Below are 19967 nucleotides of genomic sequence, written 5' to 3' on the forward strand. Positions count from 1 at the left end.
CATACTTAGTTACCGGCATTTTCTTCTTGATTACCCGAATCTAGAGGAGAATGTGACACATCACATCAAAAGGGCACAACACATCAAATAATAAACTCACTAATGACACATCAAATAATAAACTGGGCTCCATCCACGCTGCAGAGGTGGTTGGTCCAGCAAACCTGTGATATCACCTGATCCGACAGAACGATGTGACGTAGCTTTTAAAGATTGAGCAATGCACTACATGAAATGATTGACAGCAAAACAATTAAATGCACGGTTCCTAACTAAGAGGTACAGTGTAAAAGGCATCCTAGCTGTGCGTTGCTTGATTTGGGCAGGAAACACTGTGTCCTGCCTAACCTGAGCCCGACGCCGCTGTGCATATTGACGTTGCTGTTCCAGTCGCCGCTCATCGTGCTCCCGCTGCTCTTCGGGGGGTGTCCTAACTATGCGTGGCCTTTCCATATATAGCGCTAAGTTTTACTGAGCAAATGAAATCAGTTGCTACGCAGGTTCTTCTTACATATGAAAGTGTAGCGACGTCCCTCCCGGATTCGCATGCTACAGTAGCCGCTTCCCGGCAACTGCAGCTTATGCAACCGTAGTCTCTACCGGAAGACGCATGCGGTGAACGCCAAGTGCTTCGCTTTAATTGAATGCGCCTTATCATCCATCATGTGGTTTTGACACTTGTTTTGTGCTTTTCTTTATTCAAACAAATACTGGGGTGTGTCTTCTTCTTCTTCTTTCTGGGTTTTACGTGCCAAAACCAGTTCTGATTATGAGGCACGCCGCAGTGGAGGGCTCCGGATTAATTTTGACCGCCTGGGGTTCTTCAACGTGCACTACAACGCAAGCACACGGGCGTTTTTGCATTTCGCCTCCATCGAAATGCAGCCGCCGGGGCCGGGATTCGATCCCGCGACCTCGTGCTCAGCAGCGCAACGCCTTAGCTGACTGAGCTACCCCGGTGGGTTACTGGGGTGTATCTTGCATGCATAGTTGTAATGGAGATAGGCACTCTTCGTTTCAATTCATCGAACGGTTTTCTGTCGACTGTTCTGTCGAGGGATCCCGGGATCCAAGTCTTATCCCCCATCCGAGTCATAATCCCGAGATGCAAGTCATATAAAGCTTCGCTGTAAAAAAACAAAAAAAAAACAAAAAAAAGACTTTCGTGTGCCTTAACATACAATTCCGCATAAGGGTCTTTAAAGAGTTTAGCACTGCGCAGTTGTGAGAATCCAGTGTGCAACCAGGTCTTGCAGTGGATGGCCATCGTGGTACCGCTCTTAGTTCGTACGTTGAACGGGTGCTCACTCAGCCTTGTGCTGCGGCATCTACCAGTCTGTCTCACGTAGCTGCGACCACGAAACAAGGGCACATTGTAGACCACGCCTGCTCAGCTTTTTACAAACTGTCTGGTGTTATCTTCACACTTGACAGAGCCGCGGCTTTCGTGGTTTACACTTGTGAGAAGTGTGAAGGTCACACCCGGAGCATCTGGAGTCCAGAATCGCCAGCGGCATTCCATTACAACCAGTGCTGGACAGAGCCTTTTCGCGCAAGGACCACTCGTTCTATATACAAACTCAGGATCGGATGTATACATCCAGCCGAAGGACTCTTCCGGCAGGGTAGGATGACATCCTCCAAGCGCCTTCACTGTCATGCCGTTGAAGCCCAGGCTCACATTATCTTGGATTGCGTAGCTCGCAACACCAAAAGAAGTCCCATGGTGTCTGCTTTCCGACGCCACAATTTCCGGTCGGCGAGCCTAGAGGACCTCACGTTCCCTACTGGGCCACGGGTACGTCACAGCAGGGCTATCCAAGCTCTATTTGGTCTCGCGGAGGACATAGCCCTTTTCGCCCAAGTTTAGGTCCACATCACCCGTAGAGCCACCGACTTGACCTGAGGGAGCCTTCGGCTCCCCGTGGCCAGTTTCTCAGGACCAATAAAAGTTTGTCACCGTCCCCTACCCTAAAATCACTGTGCTGGACGAACAAGAACTCTTCCTCTCCGTGATGTCCCCAGCCATTGAGTTGGCCACGCGCAGCACTTACATTAACTCGTTTCCTCGCACTATTTCTATTCTTTGCCCATTCCTTTCCCCCCACATCGCGGTTGATGTGTCCATCATTGTTTCAGACAGTTACCGCAGTCTTGCTATTTCTTGATAGCCACTTCCTGCTTCTCCACCACCCTTCCTTAAGGCAAGATATCCGACTTGCCGGCGTCAAACCACGTAAAAGGGTAGACAAAAAGAAAGCAATTCGCTCTAAAGCTTTCTAATATCTAAAATCATGCAGATCCAAAGCATATATTGGAATCTATGTGAAGCTTTAATTCCAACGGGACCAACGTTCACGGAAGCTTTGGCAAAGCTTCCGTGAAGCGGTTAAGGAAATGCTATAATTATGCAAATTTCATTCCTGCTTGTTTGGCGTAAATGAAACTAGGCGCGCGCATCTGGTCTTGCACACTCATGCTACGCAAAGTTACAAATAATATAGGCTTGCGTTTCTTTATTTCTTATTTCTTTAAATTTCGAATGTACCCGCCACTTGCTGGCCAGTCCCCCGTTGTAGGGGTTTGCCATCGTACATAAATCATGATCATCATCAACACGCAGCATCATCTCTAAGGACTAGTTGGCGTTGGCCTGATATGTGCCTCCACTTCTCGGCCAACGCCCCGTTATGGGGATGTGCCATTGTAATGAAATCATCACCATCGTAATCTACACGCGGGCAAGCCTCTTGGCCGATGTTTCATTGTGAGTATGTGCCACAGTATGGAAGGCATAATCATCATCAAGAAACGGCGATCATCTCAAATCTATTTGGCGTTGGCACGATATGTGCTACCCATTTCTTGGCCAACCTCCCATTGTAGGTATGTGCCATTGTACGGCCATCATCATCATCATCATAACGCGCTGGCGCGCTTCTTCGCTGATCCCCTTTGTGGGTGCTTGTCATAGTATGGTAATTATAATCATCATCATGCGGTGATTATCTCAAAGAGCTGGTTGATGTTGGCACGAGAAGAAGAGTGCACGCCCAGTTGTGGCCTAACGTTTGGCCATAGCCTCGCAATCTTTGGCAGAGCGAAAGTACGCAAGTTATTGTTGGCAACAAAACGCTTCTATGCGGTGCAAATACTTTATTGTTCCCGGGTTTCCATGCAGTGGTTTCACCGAATTTTTGCAACCTTTATAAGGTCATCAGCTCATGAGCCAATGAAGCGTGACAATATTTTCAGACCAGTTGGTACAAGCAGACTTGAATTGGTAGACTCCGAATGAAGTCTTCAAAATTGTTTAGTTTCTTTTCGGTGAATACGAGGTCAGTCGTCAGTAACAATACTCACCAACGCAGGCTAATTAACGTAACCTCAAGAAACGTTTATTACATAAAATCCCTCCCGCTGCGACCTCTCAAAATCGCATTGTGATTTATCTTTGCCAGCGAATACGCCAGTTACTTCCAAAACTAGAGAAACAGTCATTTATTACGGGACATGCTTTGTATATTCGCAACCGATAATTATTTATTGAACACAACAGTCAAGGGCTAGCACCGTCAGCAGACAGCTAGAGAAGCGTCTGAAGGAGTGAGAGATGCTTGCTACAATCAAAACTGGAGACGATATACCCCTATAGTCTACAGTGACTCCTTTAGCGATATTATGCAGGAACGACGCATGAGAATCGCAGAATTGACGCGATGCTTGTGTTTGCCGCTCGAAGGAACGTTCGGCGGATAAGCCCCGACGATCGTCGCATAGGCGTGTCTGTCTCCTGGGGGTAACGCTCGCATCCTATAGGCGCGGAATATCGTAAGCGTGTGAGGGCACTCAAATCCGGCTATGGAGAAATAAAAAAAAAATAGCGGGGATGGCGTAAATCGGATATGTTTTTCGTATTCTGGTGGCCCAGCAGAGGCGAGAAAGAAGAAAAATCCTTCGAGTGAGTGGGCCTCAAAGAGAAGTCAACACGGCGTGTAGCTGATAAAATCGACGGCCTTTCTTGAGAGTATGCGCACTTCCATCTGACGCTTCTTTATCGCGCTTTGTTATTTTTTTGTTTGTGTATATGTGCGTGTTTGCCGCTTCTACGCGAGCATCACTCTAAGGGGAGTTGGCCTCCTGCAACGATTTCCTGCCTCATGAGTCTTGCGCGTCGGGAAATCGCTCCCGTATCGATCAGTGCGAAACTTACACCCCTACTTGCGAAAGGCAACGCTTACAGGAAGCCCTCAACCAAACCGGAATAAAAAAAAAAAGGCGGAAAACACAAATGGGCTATTTAACTACGGTAGCAGAGATGAAATTTTTTTCTGGAGGAATGAAGTCAGCTCGTATCTTGCCTTTCTTGTTCTGTTTTATTCTATTCTAGTGGAACTCACTCACTATACATCCGTTTTTCAGCGGGACGAATGATGCTGCATGCTTTGTAAAAGAGTAAACAAATTAGGACGCCTGATCTAAAAAGAAGTTTTTTATATTATTGAAGATCTTGTGAGAAGCGGCAAGACAGATTGGCATAGTGGCGAAGGAAACATGCCAGAAAACAACAATAATATGATTATATGCCCTCAGTTCACAAAGTCGTGGAAAATCACAGAATTGAGAATGTATGCATATTTTTTAAACACTGCAGAAATGTTATGGCGCTTTTATTTTTTCTTCAGAAAATGCTAAATTAGCATAAAGGTTCTCACCCATTGGTATGCGAAACACAGATCTCAGCATATATTTGTATAATCTACCAGGAGGCATACAGATTAGGAATATTTGTGAGAAGCGAAAGCGGAATGGTTACTTTCTTCTAAGGATACAGCGACATGGTGCCGTTGACGGAATAACTGATACTCCATGATATTTTTTTCCAGGTAACTTTATTGAAAGGCGTTCAAGAACCGTTCTTAAAATTATTGGCAAGGCAAAACAATCAATACCAAGCTGCGGCGTTATATGGCTACCATCATACCGGGTGTTTCAGTGAACACTTTCAAAATTTTTTTAAAGGTTTCCTGTGGCAGATAGCATAACTCTAGTTCATGAGCTGGTCTACTCGAAAAGGCGGACATTACTTGCACAAAAAAATGAAATGTATAATCGCCTAATTAACAAACCTTCACTAAGTCAGTTTTACCTTATTACCTTATGGCCCATATTGCAATTTACAAATTCTAGCCGGGGAGTTCGCAAGACGTATCCACCTGGAAAGAATTCTCAGGATGACACCAGTTTCGAGATATTAATTCCCGAACTTTGTGAAGAAATGCATTGGCGCTCCGGTTACTTTTGTGCTTCAACGCATAAAACGACGTTTTGTTAAGAAAGTAACTGGAACGTCAAGGCAGGTGATGAAAGACGGCGATAGCGAAGAGAGCGGAGGAGGAGGAGGGCGTGACGAAAGGGTGAGAAGAAAAGCTTAGTGCCGCGCAAGACGGGCGACAACCGCCACGGGATGGCGCCAGAATAGGGCGCCGTCATCTGTTCACTAATGGCATGCGGCGAGCGTGCCCAACGATAGCATATAGAGAACGAAAGCGCTGCATGAGCGGAGGTCTGTCTGCGGCGGCTGCTGTAATCGCGCCCACGCGTCACTCACGTGCTGTCTCTCGCGATTAGCGGGGCAGTCGCGCCACAATTTGCTTCGTTTGCAACGTGCCGCGCAAGACAGATTGTCCGCGCCAGCCAATATATCGCCAAATGAAAACACGTATAGAGCTGCGCCTAAATTTCGCATTAGGGAGTATCGTAATCATCGGTGAATTTTTTCGTCAACGAATATCTCAGCGGAATGACGCTTTTAAATGCGCGTAAATTGCTTTTGCCTCCTGCGGCGTCCTCCTGCGGCGTCCTCCTCCGATACTGTCATTGCAACTTTGGTGTTAAAGCCAGTATTTAAAGGTATAATTAACCAAATCGTATTTAATTAGCGAACTAACTGCGACGGTTTTCTATAATATTGCGTCCGCCATGTTGAAAGAACAAATAGGGAAGAAAGCATCATCGCATCGCCTAAATCCTAGTTTTAAGAAATCTGTTTCTATTAAAATAGATCCCATAGTATATTAGACATGACAAAAAGACTCCATAATTTCTGTTTCATTTAGTGGGGATAGGTGAATTTTAAATGGGTTCGATGAAACGATGTGCCTTAAAGCACATGTTGGATATGCCTTAAAGACATGTACACCTCTTCCTGCTTATCTTAGCTTTTGTTCACGAAAGAGTTTCACGCTATAGTGTTTTATGGAATGGACACCACACAAACGTGGTAGCGAAAATACGTAATATTGCTACACGCGTGTTGTCCTTCACGTAACAATATTAACGAAGGCGACCAGCTCGTGACAAGCATCTCTAATGAAAACAAAGCCTTGTGAATTGGGCGCGTCATTTCTCCTTGAAGCGAAGTTATTTCCCAGCCATTCTCAAACGGTGATTCAGAACCATGTACCGTTCATCACACCAGCCATCGAATTACAAGGGGAAAGCAAATAAGGACGATACAAGCGAATACCTTTTGTGGACCAAGCTCAAAAACAGTCTGATTAGGGTGCCTGTCCGTGCCGTTCGCTTTATCTAGAAAGATGGCCCATTAGAGCTTTCCCCGGCTAACGAAAAAGCTATCAATTGTTTAAATCACCCCTAATGCATGGAGGCTGAGATTCAGACGCATGGGAACCCCATTAGCGGACATTTATTCTCAGCGATAACAAGCAGCTCAAAGCCGCTTCATAAACTCGAAATGAACAAAGTTGAAATGGAAGTAAGAACAAATGACAGGAATTGAAAGCGATTCGGTTCAGATCTGGCGAACGAGGACGTATATCAGCTTCTTTTATGCCAGGGCAGTGGAGCACCAGCGCTGGTTCCAGCGAAGGTTAAAGTATGCAGAAGCCCGGTGCAAACATTCCCAATCATAGCAGCAATGTGAATACAATCTTTCTATCTGTACCCTCAGCGCCTGGGATGAAGAAAAGGACCATAAGGAAGAGCTCAATTCACAATGACGTCGCTGCCGGTACCGTATGTACAAAGGCTATACCGAAATAGCCCCAGCCACCGCGTCCGCCGAAGGAATTTATCAGAATGAAACAACGCGGACTCCGAAGAGGTCGAACTCTCGAGAGAACGTGTTTGCCGAGAGACTCAGGGTGGCTTGGCAAACGCATTAATGTGTGTGCGCTAAACGGACAAACTGCTTTGCGTGCACCAACACCAGAAACGCGGGCCATCAACAACCTCCTTCTCTGGTGTTTGTTCGCAAACAGCCCGTTTTCTTTGGGCCGACGTCCTTTTATTTTGAAGACAATGTCCGGCTTGGCAAATTACCGCCACTATTCTTTATCGGGTGTACGTATTTCTAACGTCTGTTTCTAGCCTCTCTCGTGTGCCGATCCCGAAAATACTGCAGTGTAAAAATGTGACAATACTGATGATGTTGACCCATGAGGATGATGGTGATGACGATGATGATGATGAACCAAATAATTTATTCTGAGAGCCGCGCTGATGACGGTTATCATGACGATGATGATGATAAAATTTTGGAATGCGATGCAACCTCTAGGTGACGTCGACCAAAAGTCGTTCCAGCGCGGTTGTCACAATAAGTTATACGGTTCATTCACTCCCCTCATACCCCCTTCTCCCCTTTTCTTGATTCCTCCCAAATCACGAATCCCGCTGACGGCGAGAGTTGAATTCATCGAGTGCAGGCGTTATTAACGTCCGAAAGGTGCGCCTGGGTTATGATGGAGGCCGTATTTCTGGAGGACTCATGGCTAGTTACAACCAGCCGAGTTCATTTGGCGTGACGTAGCATACTGTCACGTAGTAGTGACGCTGAAGTAAACAGTCGTAAAACTGTGTATCACGAAACTGATTCTTTATTGGACGAACCTGTGCCCACAAAAGCAAGCTACACTCAAAGCACAATGAAAGCGGCGAACACAGTCGGCGGTCGTCGAAAATCTGATCAGCGGCGAAACGCGTCGGCTTCTATACCTGAGTCATCGAAGGTTCCAGCTTAATCCCTGATGCCCGCGGGTCTTCTAGAAAGTTCTAGACAACTCGCGTCGGTCATACAATCAGATAACATAAGCGTCGGTGAAAACAGGCAACGGAAAGAAGCAACGATAACGTTCTAGAAACTTCCGATACAGGCGCGTCCTGCGCCGAGCGATAACGTTTAACATTTGTTAGCCGGTGGAAAGCGGCCACCGGTGAAAGATAAATATGTATACATGTCAATACGAACTAGCTCAAACCTCTACCCTTGTTACTTGGAATGATGTGAAATTTCGACGTGTCATCGGCAGTACAGCGTCGTTATGGCTAAGTAACAGCGGCGGGCATGAAACAATACTTGTGAGATGAGGTACATCCTGCACGCTTTCGGATTACGCTCATGTTGTGACCTGCAATCTACACGCGCTGCCAAATATGGGAACCTACTCTCACGCACTTGTATCAGGGCTTCTGATAAGCAGACATTATTTTACTACAGCTATGCTTCAATTTCACAGGTAGTACGTGTGCGGTGAAGTTAGTCATTAAGCGTTTGTTTAGCAATTTTTTGTAATTAGTAAAATTACTGTCAAAATGTATCTTACTGCTGATGCCCGCCTAGCAACTTAGCCTAACTGGAAGAACATCAGGGGCCTAGATATGATAGTGCCTTTTAAAAGAAAGCGCTCCGCATAAAATAAGACGCCTGGCTGGTTAGGATCAGTGACCCGAGAATCACTTGTTCTCGGGTAAGTGATTTCCTAATTCAACGATGTTCTTTCTAGAACAAAATGTTTTTGCAGCGTACGGAAAGAGATGCAGTAAACGGAGCCCCTGCGGCGCCGTCAGAATAAATGGCATTTGGTTGGTTATGGTCGACATAGAGCATAATATATTACTATTATAAGTAACTGTGCGGCCTACTACTAGAATTCATAGCAGTCTTAAGAACTAAATTATGGTATTTTTAGGATTCACTGTTTCGCAGACAGCTAAGTCTCACCCCTTTATCTCAGTTGTTTGCACAGTCGCATTTTAGTTTCATTAAAATTCGGAACGTAGAATAAGCTAATGAACAGATCAGACTAATACACATTTAATTATTGATTTATGGTAAGCGCAATGACATGAAGTTTGTTGCCTGATATATGTCAGCTTAGACACCATGAAAGTACACCTGATTTAGGAGCCCCTCTAAAGATGTGCCACAGAATACATTCATACTCCCTGTAATAAAGATCACTCGGATATCAAAAATTTTTCAGACATATTTAAAATTGGTGCCAGTCGCACGACCTCTACCCATGCATGAATCACTGAACGACTAACGGTACTAACGTTAACTAATTTAATCTTATTTTATTTTATTTTCCTAAAGACCCTGCGGCGGGGTAATACATAAGAGGTCGGTTACAGAAATACGTAAAAAAAAGTCAGATCATTTTAACGTGGCAGTTGATTAGTTGAATTTACTGTGAAGGTCTAAGGGCAGGTGATGAGTGTGGCGTTGTGGGAAAGGCCATTTCAGTCATTCGTAACGAAAGTGCACTAACGGCAAAATATTAAAGGCATAGTTCCTGCAATTTTTAACAGCGAGGTGTTTAACCTGGGCGTTTGCCATCAGGTATAACGCCGAAATGTGGGCCGCTCTTGGTGGTAGTGCAGAAAGGGTCCAAGCGCAATGGCACATACCCCTGTGAACTAGCGAAGCTGTTCAAGCTCGAGGATGGTCCGTCGAGTGTACGCCACAAAACCTCCGCCTGGCGATGACGTCACCATGCGTCGCCTATCAACGTTTCGCCGCAGCTGCGCCGACCGCGCCTAGCCTCGTCACAGCTGTGTGAGCCATGACGTCATGGAGCGCGCCACATTGCTTCGCCTTTGCTTTGCCGAGCCATGACGTAAATGCGCCGTGCCGAGTGGGTGCGTAGGCTGCGCAGAGGCGGAGCTAAGCAGTGACGTCACTGCGCCGACCAATGGGATATATAGCTCCGCGTCGCCGCCGTGTCGACACAAAAGCCCCGCCATCTCTGCGCCGAGCACATCGCCGCGAAGATGGGGCGACCGAAGAAGACCGTCACTCCCGAAGAAGAGGAAGCGCGGCGCGAAAGCCGCCGCGTCACTTGTTCGGGCCGATCCCGAGTATCGCGCCACCGAAGCGGCGGCGAAACGTCGGCAAATCACAGAAGGTCCCGAGTTACGAGCCGGCGAAACCGAGCGAACGCGTTTGAGCGTCCAGAGCGTCCAGGTACGTTAATGACGGAGTGTTCGTTGCTCCTTGGGCTGCCGATGATTCCGGTGTGATCTTGTCAAAAACGTGGCCGATTCTCGAAGCAGTACCTCGCAAAAACTTGGCCGAACCGAGATAAAGATAAGTGGGGTCGCCAGCTTCGCTGTTTGCCCAGTCTTCGCACCGCAACTGTGAAGCTGCCCCTAGTTTTTTTTTTTTTTTTTTTTTTTGTTTTTTTACTAAGCTAGTTACGCATTGTATTTCTTGTAAAGGTGTCGTCCGACTATTTTAGTAATGGTACCCGTGTAATTCAACTTAATTTCAATCCACCTTAATCCAAAGAGCGGTAATTCTGGCCCCGCAAGTAAACCTGGTAGACCTGCGTTCGGCTATCTCCCACAAGCAATCGGTAAAGAACTTCGATCGTCTTAAAGAAAACACTAGGCGTGCGCGCCTTGTTGTACAGTTCAAATAATCTACAGTTAAGTTGTTCGTCCAAAATATCTTATACACTTACTTAACGAAGACCTCCGTAGAGCATTACATCATAGGACCCGCTTGCGTACGTCTACGTGTGTGATGTGCTCACGAATCCGATAAGATGCGGCGTGGCAGCATTTTACCGTCACCAGTTTCCCAATCAACGAAGCGGCAAGCAGACGGCTCCATAATACCGGCGGAAGGCATTCCTGTCACTGATTCAGACGTGACTGTTTCGTCCAGGCACGCGGTAACGAAAAGGCCCGAGGTGCCAGCAGTACGGAGGACGATCAGCGTTACTCGCCGCGGGAATAGCGGTGAACGCTGGGCCACACGCACTGCTGCGTGGGGCTAGGCTCACGCGAGCGCGAGCTTGACAGCCGCTGGACGGGGGAAAAAAATGAACGCATCCACGAAGAAAGCGGTCCTGGGAGGCGACGCTCGGATACCGGCGTGGGCGCACATAAATCATTTCCTTAGCAGCTCGCTCGGAGGGGCCGCGGTGAGGGAGGCTGGGGCGAGGAGGTTGGTGTATAGGCGGCTAGGGTTTCGACAATACGATGCGGCACCCATACTGAAGGGAGAGGGGGGTTTGGGCGGAGAGCAACCTCGGTTGTGGGTGGAGGATGCGGAGGACGAACAGCAGGAGGAGGAGGAAGGCGATGACGAAGGGAGCAGCGTCGGCATGGAGCTCCGTTATCTGGCAGCTGTAGACGCGACCCCGGCGGAGGTCCGTCATTTGTTGTTCCAGCTCGCTAATCTGTTCGCCACGGCCGGTCTGGAACTGAGCCCCCAACGGTGCCGCTAGACGGGCAAAACAAAATAGCCCCGGCCGTGAAAAGAATGATCCGTGCACGCTTTACTGTACAGATTGTTGGAGTGCGATGGCCTGTGTGCGGCGACAGTATATACAGCGGCCGGTGAAACCCTTCTGCCGCATGTTCTTCCTGTATATTATTGCCTGAATCTTTACTTTTCTCTCGATTACGGAGGTACGTGTGTCGCCTGTTACAATTTTCAACACATCTACAATGATGTGAGTTCTTAAAGTATGTAAGCCGAACCTCGAGAGGTTTTGTTGTTTAATTTCGGCAGCGTCTGAGGCAACGGTGAAAACACGACTTTGCTGCGGAGTGCAGGTTGTCCTGTGGTGACATCTTTGCTGAGAAAACCCTCCAGGTCGAAGCTGAAAACAGTTGTTCCGAACCCATTTGGCCCCATTAAAGGAAGCAAAGCATCCGGAGGCGGTCATGCATGCCAACTCAGAGAAGCTGCTAACATATCCGATAATGATAACAGAGCTTGCTGACAGGACGCCCACTTAAGTAGTAGATACCACGCGCGGTAAGATGGCAGGGATCTTATACATTCCGGGTCTTTTGTACACGGAGGTGTACACTTTTCGTTCTTCATGGGGGGACCGTCCTATTCGTGCGTTGGCTTCCTCTGCACTCTACAAATAGGGACAGACCAAGCAAACGTCTCTATAAAATTGATGGTCGCATCGTCTGCTAAGGAGGGATCTAGCCATTTTTTCCCGAAATTAGATCTATTGTAATGGCATGATTCCTATACGCTAACCAGAAGCGTATATGCGGGCTGATAACTCTGTGCGTGGTCAGTCGTGATCAGTCGTGCGATCAGAGTAAGGCACATCAATGCGGACTGAAGGCGGCTAATACTTACAAGTATCTATCAACGCACTGTCCACTGTCAAACCAGCACGCCATCCTTAGGTGCAGTTCACAAAAAAGTACATTAACTTCTCCTCTGCCCTGTATCAATTTCATCCTGAAAAGACGCTTATAGGCACGCTATGTCTACTACTGTGCGAGCGCAATATCTGTGCTAGTAAAGTGTATCTCTCCTTCGCCTTCACCTTTTTCCGTATATTCCCTCATCTCCTCTCCCGCGTGCAGGGTAGGAAACCAGGCGTCCTTCTGGTTAACCTCCCTGTCTTGTTTCGTTAATTTTTCTCTCTCTCTCTAATCGGTGCAGTTATTCTGAATGCAGCAACCAACAGCCGATTCCACACGTGATAGATGTTTGTGCGTTTATTTGTGTCACTTTCTTGCGTTATTGTTATTCTTATATTCGAAATGTATGCCAATTAATATGGTGCCTTTTCGATTATAATGACGATTATAGTGGCCCGGAAACATGGGTTTTCGCAAAGGTTTTTGTACGTTCGAGTGATACAAAATAACAGGTGTCGGTAAATCGTGATACCGAAGGTAACACCGGCCACTGACAAACAGTTCTGATGCCAAATAAGCTTGATGAATTTGATCCCTCCTGCCAACCGAAGATTACGGTTTTGTCCGCCGTAATCTGTCAGCTATATATCGTCGGTCATTTGCCAGTCAGCACACATTGCTGTCGTGCTCGTGTGCTTCCTTCAACCTACGTTTTCGCACTTTGTTGTTTTAGTAATTATGTAAGAATGCCACTCTATTTTTTCCCTACACGATTGTGATACACCTATTTTTAACATTTCCTTTTTATTTAGTAGCAAATGGCTGCGCGCATGTTTAAAATTGCGAAGCGGAAGCGCTCAGGGCCCTCGAAAAACAGAAATAACGAAGAAAGCTCGAAAATAGCCGTAACGGTTTTTAAAAAAATGTATTCACGATCCATTTATCGGGCATAAAAGCAGTATTCGTTGTTAGGCCCCCCGAACGAATGTCGCAATAAACACAGGTCATCAGCGACGAAAAAAATGATTCCAAGATCATAGCTATCATGTAAGGAGCGCCGAAAACAAGCAAGGACAGGCGGAGCTCCGTCTAATGGCCGTTGCTCAACGCAGGGCAAAGCCAACGCACGAGAGATGCTCGAGTTCCAAGAGAGCATAGACACGCGTTGTGAGCGGACTCTGCGACGAGAAAAATGCGGCGCTCGGGGGGTGAGAGAGGGAGGAGGCACGAGAAGGATAAAGAATGAATCGAGACAGATGTGTTCGCGCGCTCGCGAACGCAAGACGCGCTCGGCGAACAACGCGCGCACGTGTAAGCTCTCTCTGGAGAACATAAAACGGGGAAGGTAGGAACGAAATAAACGACGCTCAAACAACGCGGAAGCCTACGGCTCGCCTACGACTACGGCGGCTGATAGATGTTGCTTTGCATTTCGAAGGAGGAAGGATACCGTGATAGAGGCGCAGGAGAAAACAACAATGGCATTTAGTGGGGGAAGACAAATGCTTCTCGTGATGCGACTCTCGAGCGGCATTGCAGAACGGAGATTGCACGACGGAGGCCCCGAAGTAAAACGCAAATGCCTTTTTTTTTTTCGTTCTCTCAACTCCTTCCGTTTTCTTCTCCGCCAGCCGGGAGAAGAGGTTTCTTTATGCCTCAGTGCAGGGGCAGTGCTTTTTGTCGAGAAGTACGTGTTCCCCTACTCTTTTTTTTTAGGGACTTCCTTCCCCAGTACTGCTTTCTTTGTATCAATTTTTCGCGATTTGTATGTTAGAGAGTTGCGCTTTGTTCGGTTTCTCCTCCTCAACGCGCAGTTGCTATACGCGCACTCGATTGCTGCATGTACAATCATGCCCGAAGGATAATGTTTCAGTTGGGTATCTCTAACGCGCACTGAGCCTGTTAGCGATTGCGCAAACCAATTCGCGAGCTGAAATGAAGAAAAGTCGTCCTGTCGCGCGGACGCCCGCCGGGTATTTGCAAATCAAGTTATCCGGAAAAAAGGGTGGGCCACCAGATATCTATTCTCAGCCTCTACCAATGCGAACATAAACCAATGCAAGGGCGTAGGGTTATCGCTTCGCATTTAATAACGGTCTCATGAAAGACATGTTACTTAATAAAAGGCAGAGATCTTCACAACAGAGAAAGAAGCCCAATCGACCATATAAAACAGCAGTCTAAATGGGTAACGTTACCAGAAAGGGTGTCTCGATTTTGGTGGGGCACTTTATTTCTTTCAAGAGCATTACACTGGCGCATAGATGGCACCGTTTTGGTAAACTATCTTCACCCTGCCTTCTCAAGGTTCCTGTACGTCTACTTATCTTTGTAACGCAGACACTGACAGCGAATACTTGGATAAACAAGATTTAATCTTCCTGAAAAACCACTCATAGATGTATGGAAGTAATAATCGCAAACGAAATTTGTACGTCCAAAATGTCTCGAAGCGAGCGCTCGTAAAACGAAGGACTCAGGTCAGCAACCAGCTCAGCTAGCCGATAATACGTTCAGTCCTCAACGTATCGATAGACATGTGTTTTCAAAATTAGTTTTGCAATTCGAAGTAAGTGCGCGCGCATGAACCAATTTCTTCTGAGATGTTCTGCAAGCAGCCAGCTTTATTTCTTTTAGTAAAGAATATGTGCTGCCGCCAATTTTCACCACAACGAGCACAAAAGATACAAGTAGCCACAATACCCACACATCCCTGTACTACTAAATACAACCATGACTGCAAGGTACAACTACAATGCCTATATCCAGCTGCCCTTTATCCAGCATCCTATGTTGCAGACTGATAAGCGCCGCCGTTCAACGCTCACGTAATCTTTGCCGCTGCAGAAAGGGCCTGTAGTTAAGTAGTAATGACATAGCGTAGTCAGATCAGTGGCGACAAGCTCTATGAGCCTTTGAAATCGCCGAAGATTGTAAAAAACAATAATGAGGAAAGGGTTAACGCAAGGAACCTTGAAGTATTGAGGTATATACACTCCAGGCTAGCAATAGAGGGTGGGGAAGTGGTGCCATATTTTCTGTTAAAATGCTCAGTATTCGTAGTTTACTGGAGAAGAAAAAACGGAGAAGAAAAAAAACAGAAAATATTACTTTGTCAGCTAACACTGGTAACTATGGATAAGCGAAATTGAATGTGACACTCAACGGCCACTTTGACAAATTATCTTCAAGCGAGGTTCTACGCGAAAGAGTCTTTCGTAACACGATTGCATTTCATTTATGTGGCAGCGGTCAGTATCATCGCAGCCGCTTTAATACGTGTTTACGAGACACGTGTGAAGCCTGGAGATTGATGGAGAACTTCGCATAATAAATAAGCCAGACATTTGTAGGGAGAAGCCACAATCAGATTGGTTAGCGAACTTTTCAGTGAGCTCTTTGATCATGGTACAGCAAATAATGAACCGAAGTTATAGTGAATGGGTTCAAGAGTTATAAATACGTACTTCGTTATGTCATCTCAGTTACGTGATACATGTTTAGGCTGATATACCTTATGGACGCAACTGCTCGTACAAAATATGCTAGTGCATATATTACTTAGGAAAAGCTCATAAAAATTTTTAAAAAAACGTCTACAAAAAGTGAAAGAGATTCGTACGATATTATCAGGTTATAAACAAAGTAAAATATAAAGCGGCTGAGCCTCATACAAAAGTGAAACTGCTTCTACACTACTAAAACAACATAATCGAAAAACACAGCATCGGTGCCTGTGCCACGTTTTCTCTGGCCTTCTCAGTCGGCGAAATGCAGCACAAATTCAAGCAGAGAGCTGGGCCATCTTCGTCCCCCGCTTGCCACTTGTTTCCAATATTAGGAAATACGGCTCCCCGGAACTGCTTCGCATCTCTGGTCGTCTCCAGATGTGTTTTCGGAGAGCAATACACCCTGAGTGGAACAGGACACTATACTGCGAGCCCGGCACAACGAGAGGCTATTATGATAAACCCGTTCGCTCTTGCCTCCAGCTTCCCGCTGAGCTTCAGTTCAACTCTGAGCACGAGGAGCCGTTTAAGTCGAAGCTGTTCTGTTCCTGAAAATGCAGTCTCGTAAACAGCAGTTCTTTACCCTATACTTACCCTCTAGTTTTTCATATACACTCATTGAGAAGGCCTGCTTATTTATTTATTCACCAACTTCTTTTTTCTTGCGAAGACGCCGCTTACTACAGCTATGCCCGATTCTCGGAGCCTTCTTTATGAAGGACGGGTTGGGAATGCGGAGAAAAAAAGGGCAATGAATGAAGCCAGACTCCCCGTCACGCAGCATATAGCAGTGAATATAGGGTGCAGCCCAATTTCTTCACAAAATACGGCAAAACGTTACTAATGAAGGGTGAGAATGGCGTTAATTGCTGAATTAGTTGTTTATGCAGGCTGAAATAAGTGCGGTAGAAAGATGTGTGAAGTTACCACTAATTTGCATACATGCAATAACTAGTCAGGTTTATTTGTGTCCTGTTCTCTATCCGGGACCGAAGCGTTCTCATGTAATACATTATCTGTGACTATGGCGTTATCTTAGAAAAAGTGTTCTCTATTATGGGATTTTACGTGCCAAAACCACCATCTGGTTACGAGGCACGCCGTCGCGCAGGACTCCGGATTAATTTTGACCACCTCGGGCTCTTTAACGTGCACCTAAAGCCAAGTACAAGGGTGCTTTCGTATTTTTCCCCCATCGACATGTGGCCGCCGCGGCGGGGATCCGATGCCACGACCTCGTGCTTAGCAGCGCATCACCAAAGCCACTAAAAGCAACCACGGCGGATATAACGAGTGTTCTATGCGTGGCCCTCAACTCTGTAATTACGGCATGGTTGTTAAAATCTACATTTTATAGGGTAATTAGTGAATTGAAATTAATAATTTGTTTGATGAGTGCAATTGCTCGCGCGCTTAATGCCAACCAGGGGTCAGAAAGCATGAGAAAAGGCAGCATTCGCGTTGCTCGTGTAGTTTTTTTTTTTTTTTTTAACATTGCGAAAATATACCTTCGATGAAAATGTGTACATATGCACTTTGGGATTTGGAATGCAAACACGAACGAGATTTATTGTCGTAATGAGTATCGAATGAATACCAATAGCTTCTTTCTTTTTAATTTGAAAAAAGAGGAGAAAGCGTATGGTCTGTAAAGATGGTACAACAATGCAAGAATAATTCTGTCATGTTTACGACATTAAAGTCATATACGTATTGGCTAAGGAAATTTATGGCCGCTCGCGTACGTTTTCTGCTTGCAGCAGACAAGTAGTAATAAAGACGCAAGCCAGAACTGCAAAAAAAGAAAAAATTAACACTCGGCGTGTTGTACATCTACCTGCATATTTGAAGGGAACAACGCACAATACAATACAAGCGAGGCAAACACAATCGCAAAGCGCCGACTCCCGTCACCCCATCAACGAAGTCTGTTGCCGAAAGTTGGCCTCATCAGTGAGCAGCGCGCTCAGGCAGTGAAGAGAGATTTACAGGCAAACGAATGACCTGAATTTCGTTTTTTCGAAAGATGCGCCAATTTCAACAACGAAACCTGTGCAAATCCTCACAACTCAGAAACAAGAGCCAACAACGAAGGATTTGTGTCAAAATGAGCTGGAGTGATGGGGTTCGTCTGAACGTTTCGATCCAATTGCATTTTTTTTTGTTCTTCCCAACTAGCATTTCTGTTCTATTCAATTCCGCGCTGACTAAACGGCCAGAACCCTTCTCTTGGTCCAAACACCTACGAAAAAAAAAAAAGATGAGCTACTCTATGGCTAAGATTTTCGGAACGTTCAATTATGGCGCCTCACAAATGTGTTCTGTTCTTGCGATGTTGAAATCCCATTAGACTGGTGTCACTTTCACGACCTCGGCTCTCCCGAACGAAAAAAAAGAAAAAATGGGAACCGAGAAGTATGGCCCGGATTGTACGGCTTCGCTATTGAGCAAAGCCGTCGTTCGGCTTCCTCCCTGCGCTACCGTCAGTCGCACATCTGGGCCACGCCATCCAAATCTATTCATCCTATTCTCCGACCCGCCAAGCAGCAGCCTGTCCCCCCACCTTCGTGGCTCCTTACGCGCCGAGCGAACGACCGCATGGGAGGAGGCGACCCTCTCGCCGGGGTCCCATCACCTCGCGCACGCGACGCGGCACGCTGCCCCCCGAGCACGTGAGGAGCCACGCGCTCTTTTAAAATTAACGCCGCATGGCGTGGCTTAATGGCGGGCGATTGCGTGCCTCCGAGCCCTGGGAGTTGCACGATGGGGCACGGACAAAGAGGGCAGGCATGTGGGGCACGAAAAGCGCCGGCAACGAACGGCTCGATGCGCGTGCGCTGGGTTGCGCTCGCTCGCTTGCGTGGGGGGACTTGGCGGCGCGCCGGGGAGTGCCTCAGACACGTGCCTGAGAGAAGTCACGTGCACGCGAGAGCTTTGGGGAAGTTGTCCGATAAAAGTGGGACGGCGCTGTAGTTCACGCGAGAGACGAGAGAAGAGGGGGGGGGGGGGGATCTATGGAGCGGTGGAACAGAACTTGTAAACTTCGCGTGCGTGGAAGCGACGAGATAAAATTAGGCGCTCCGTGGGTACTGGAAGTCATCCTGTGAAGAAGATGGGTTCGGAGAATGAGGGGCCGGGTAAATTGGGAGACTTAGCTGTTCAAAAAAAAAACGTGAAAGTGTTTTTCCTGGCCAGTTCTTGGGACGCGGAGCAACTGGTGCGCGGTGTGATTGGGTTTGATAGCGTTCTTCAACGCCGCGTTAAAGATGGGTGCGCCTGCAACCGTTCCCTAACTGGACAGATGAGATATTGATGTAGTTTCACGTGAATTTTCAAGCGATTGTATGTCCCGTTTTCTTTTTCTGAGATCTTATCATTGGATGCACTAAGATGCTTAAATAAAAACTGATAAAAATAAAAAATGAAGGCTTCGCAGTGGAGGAAAAATTCGTCTTTGTCCGGGATTGGAACCCGCGATCAACGCCTTTTCTGGGCGGTCTCCATACTATCTCAGCTAACCAAGAGACTAGCAGATCGCAGTGCGAGGGCAAATTATTCTGCAACTCGAAGCACAGGAACACTGAATATGGAAAATCAGTTAAAATGAGTTATGCGGAATGCCGCAGGATGGGGAAAGGTTCACGAAACGTTTCTCCACCATGCGGGATGCCGCAGAAATGATTTGCCTTAAAGAAGAACTTGTTAGGAAGAACCTTCCTGATTCCATAATTTGGACTTGAACTGATTGTCCTCTTTCTCACTTTCTCGTGCTCAAAGAGTGTGGCCCAAGCGGTTAAGGGCAGTTCGGTAACGGCGTTCGTGTGACGGTGAAGCCAGCGTGCGACGGCGTGGTCGATATCAAATGTAAATGCAGTGCAACATGTGTCGAAGCCTGATATTTGCTTTGAAACGTAATAATAAATTATTATATGTAATACAGAGGTTGCCTTACGTATACCTTATTTGAATAGACAACAGCTTATATGCGCGGTATTTTATAAGCGTCTTAGAATTTTATAACGTTTTAGA

The sequence above is a fragment of the Dermacentor silvarum genome, chromosome 6 (assembly GCF_013339745.2).
Source record: "Dermacentor silvarum isolate Dsil-2018 chromosome 6, BIME_Dsil_1.4, whole genome shotgun sequence".
NCBI classification, from domain to species: domain Eukaryota; kingdom Metazoa; phylum Arthropoda; class Arachnida; order Ixodida; family Ixodidae; genus Dermacentor; species Dermacentor silvarum.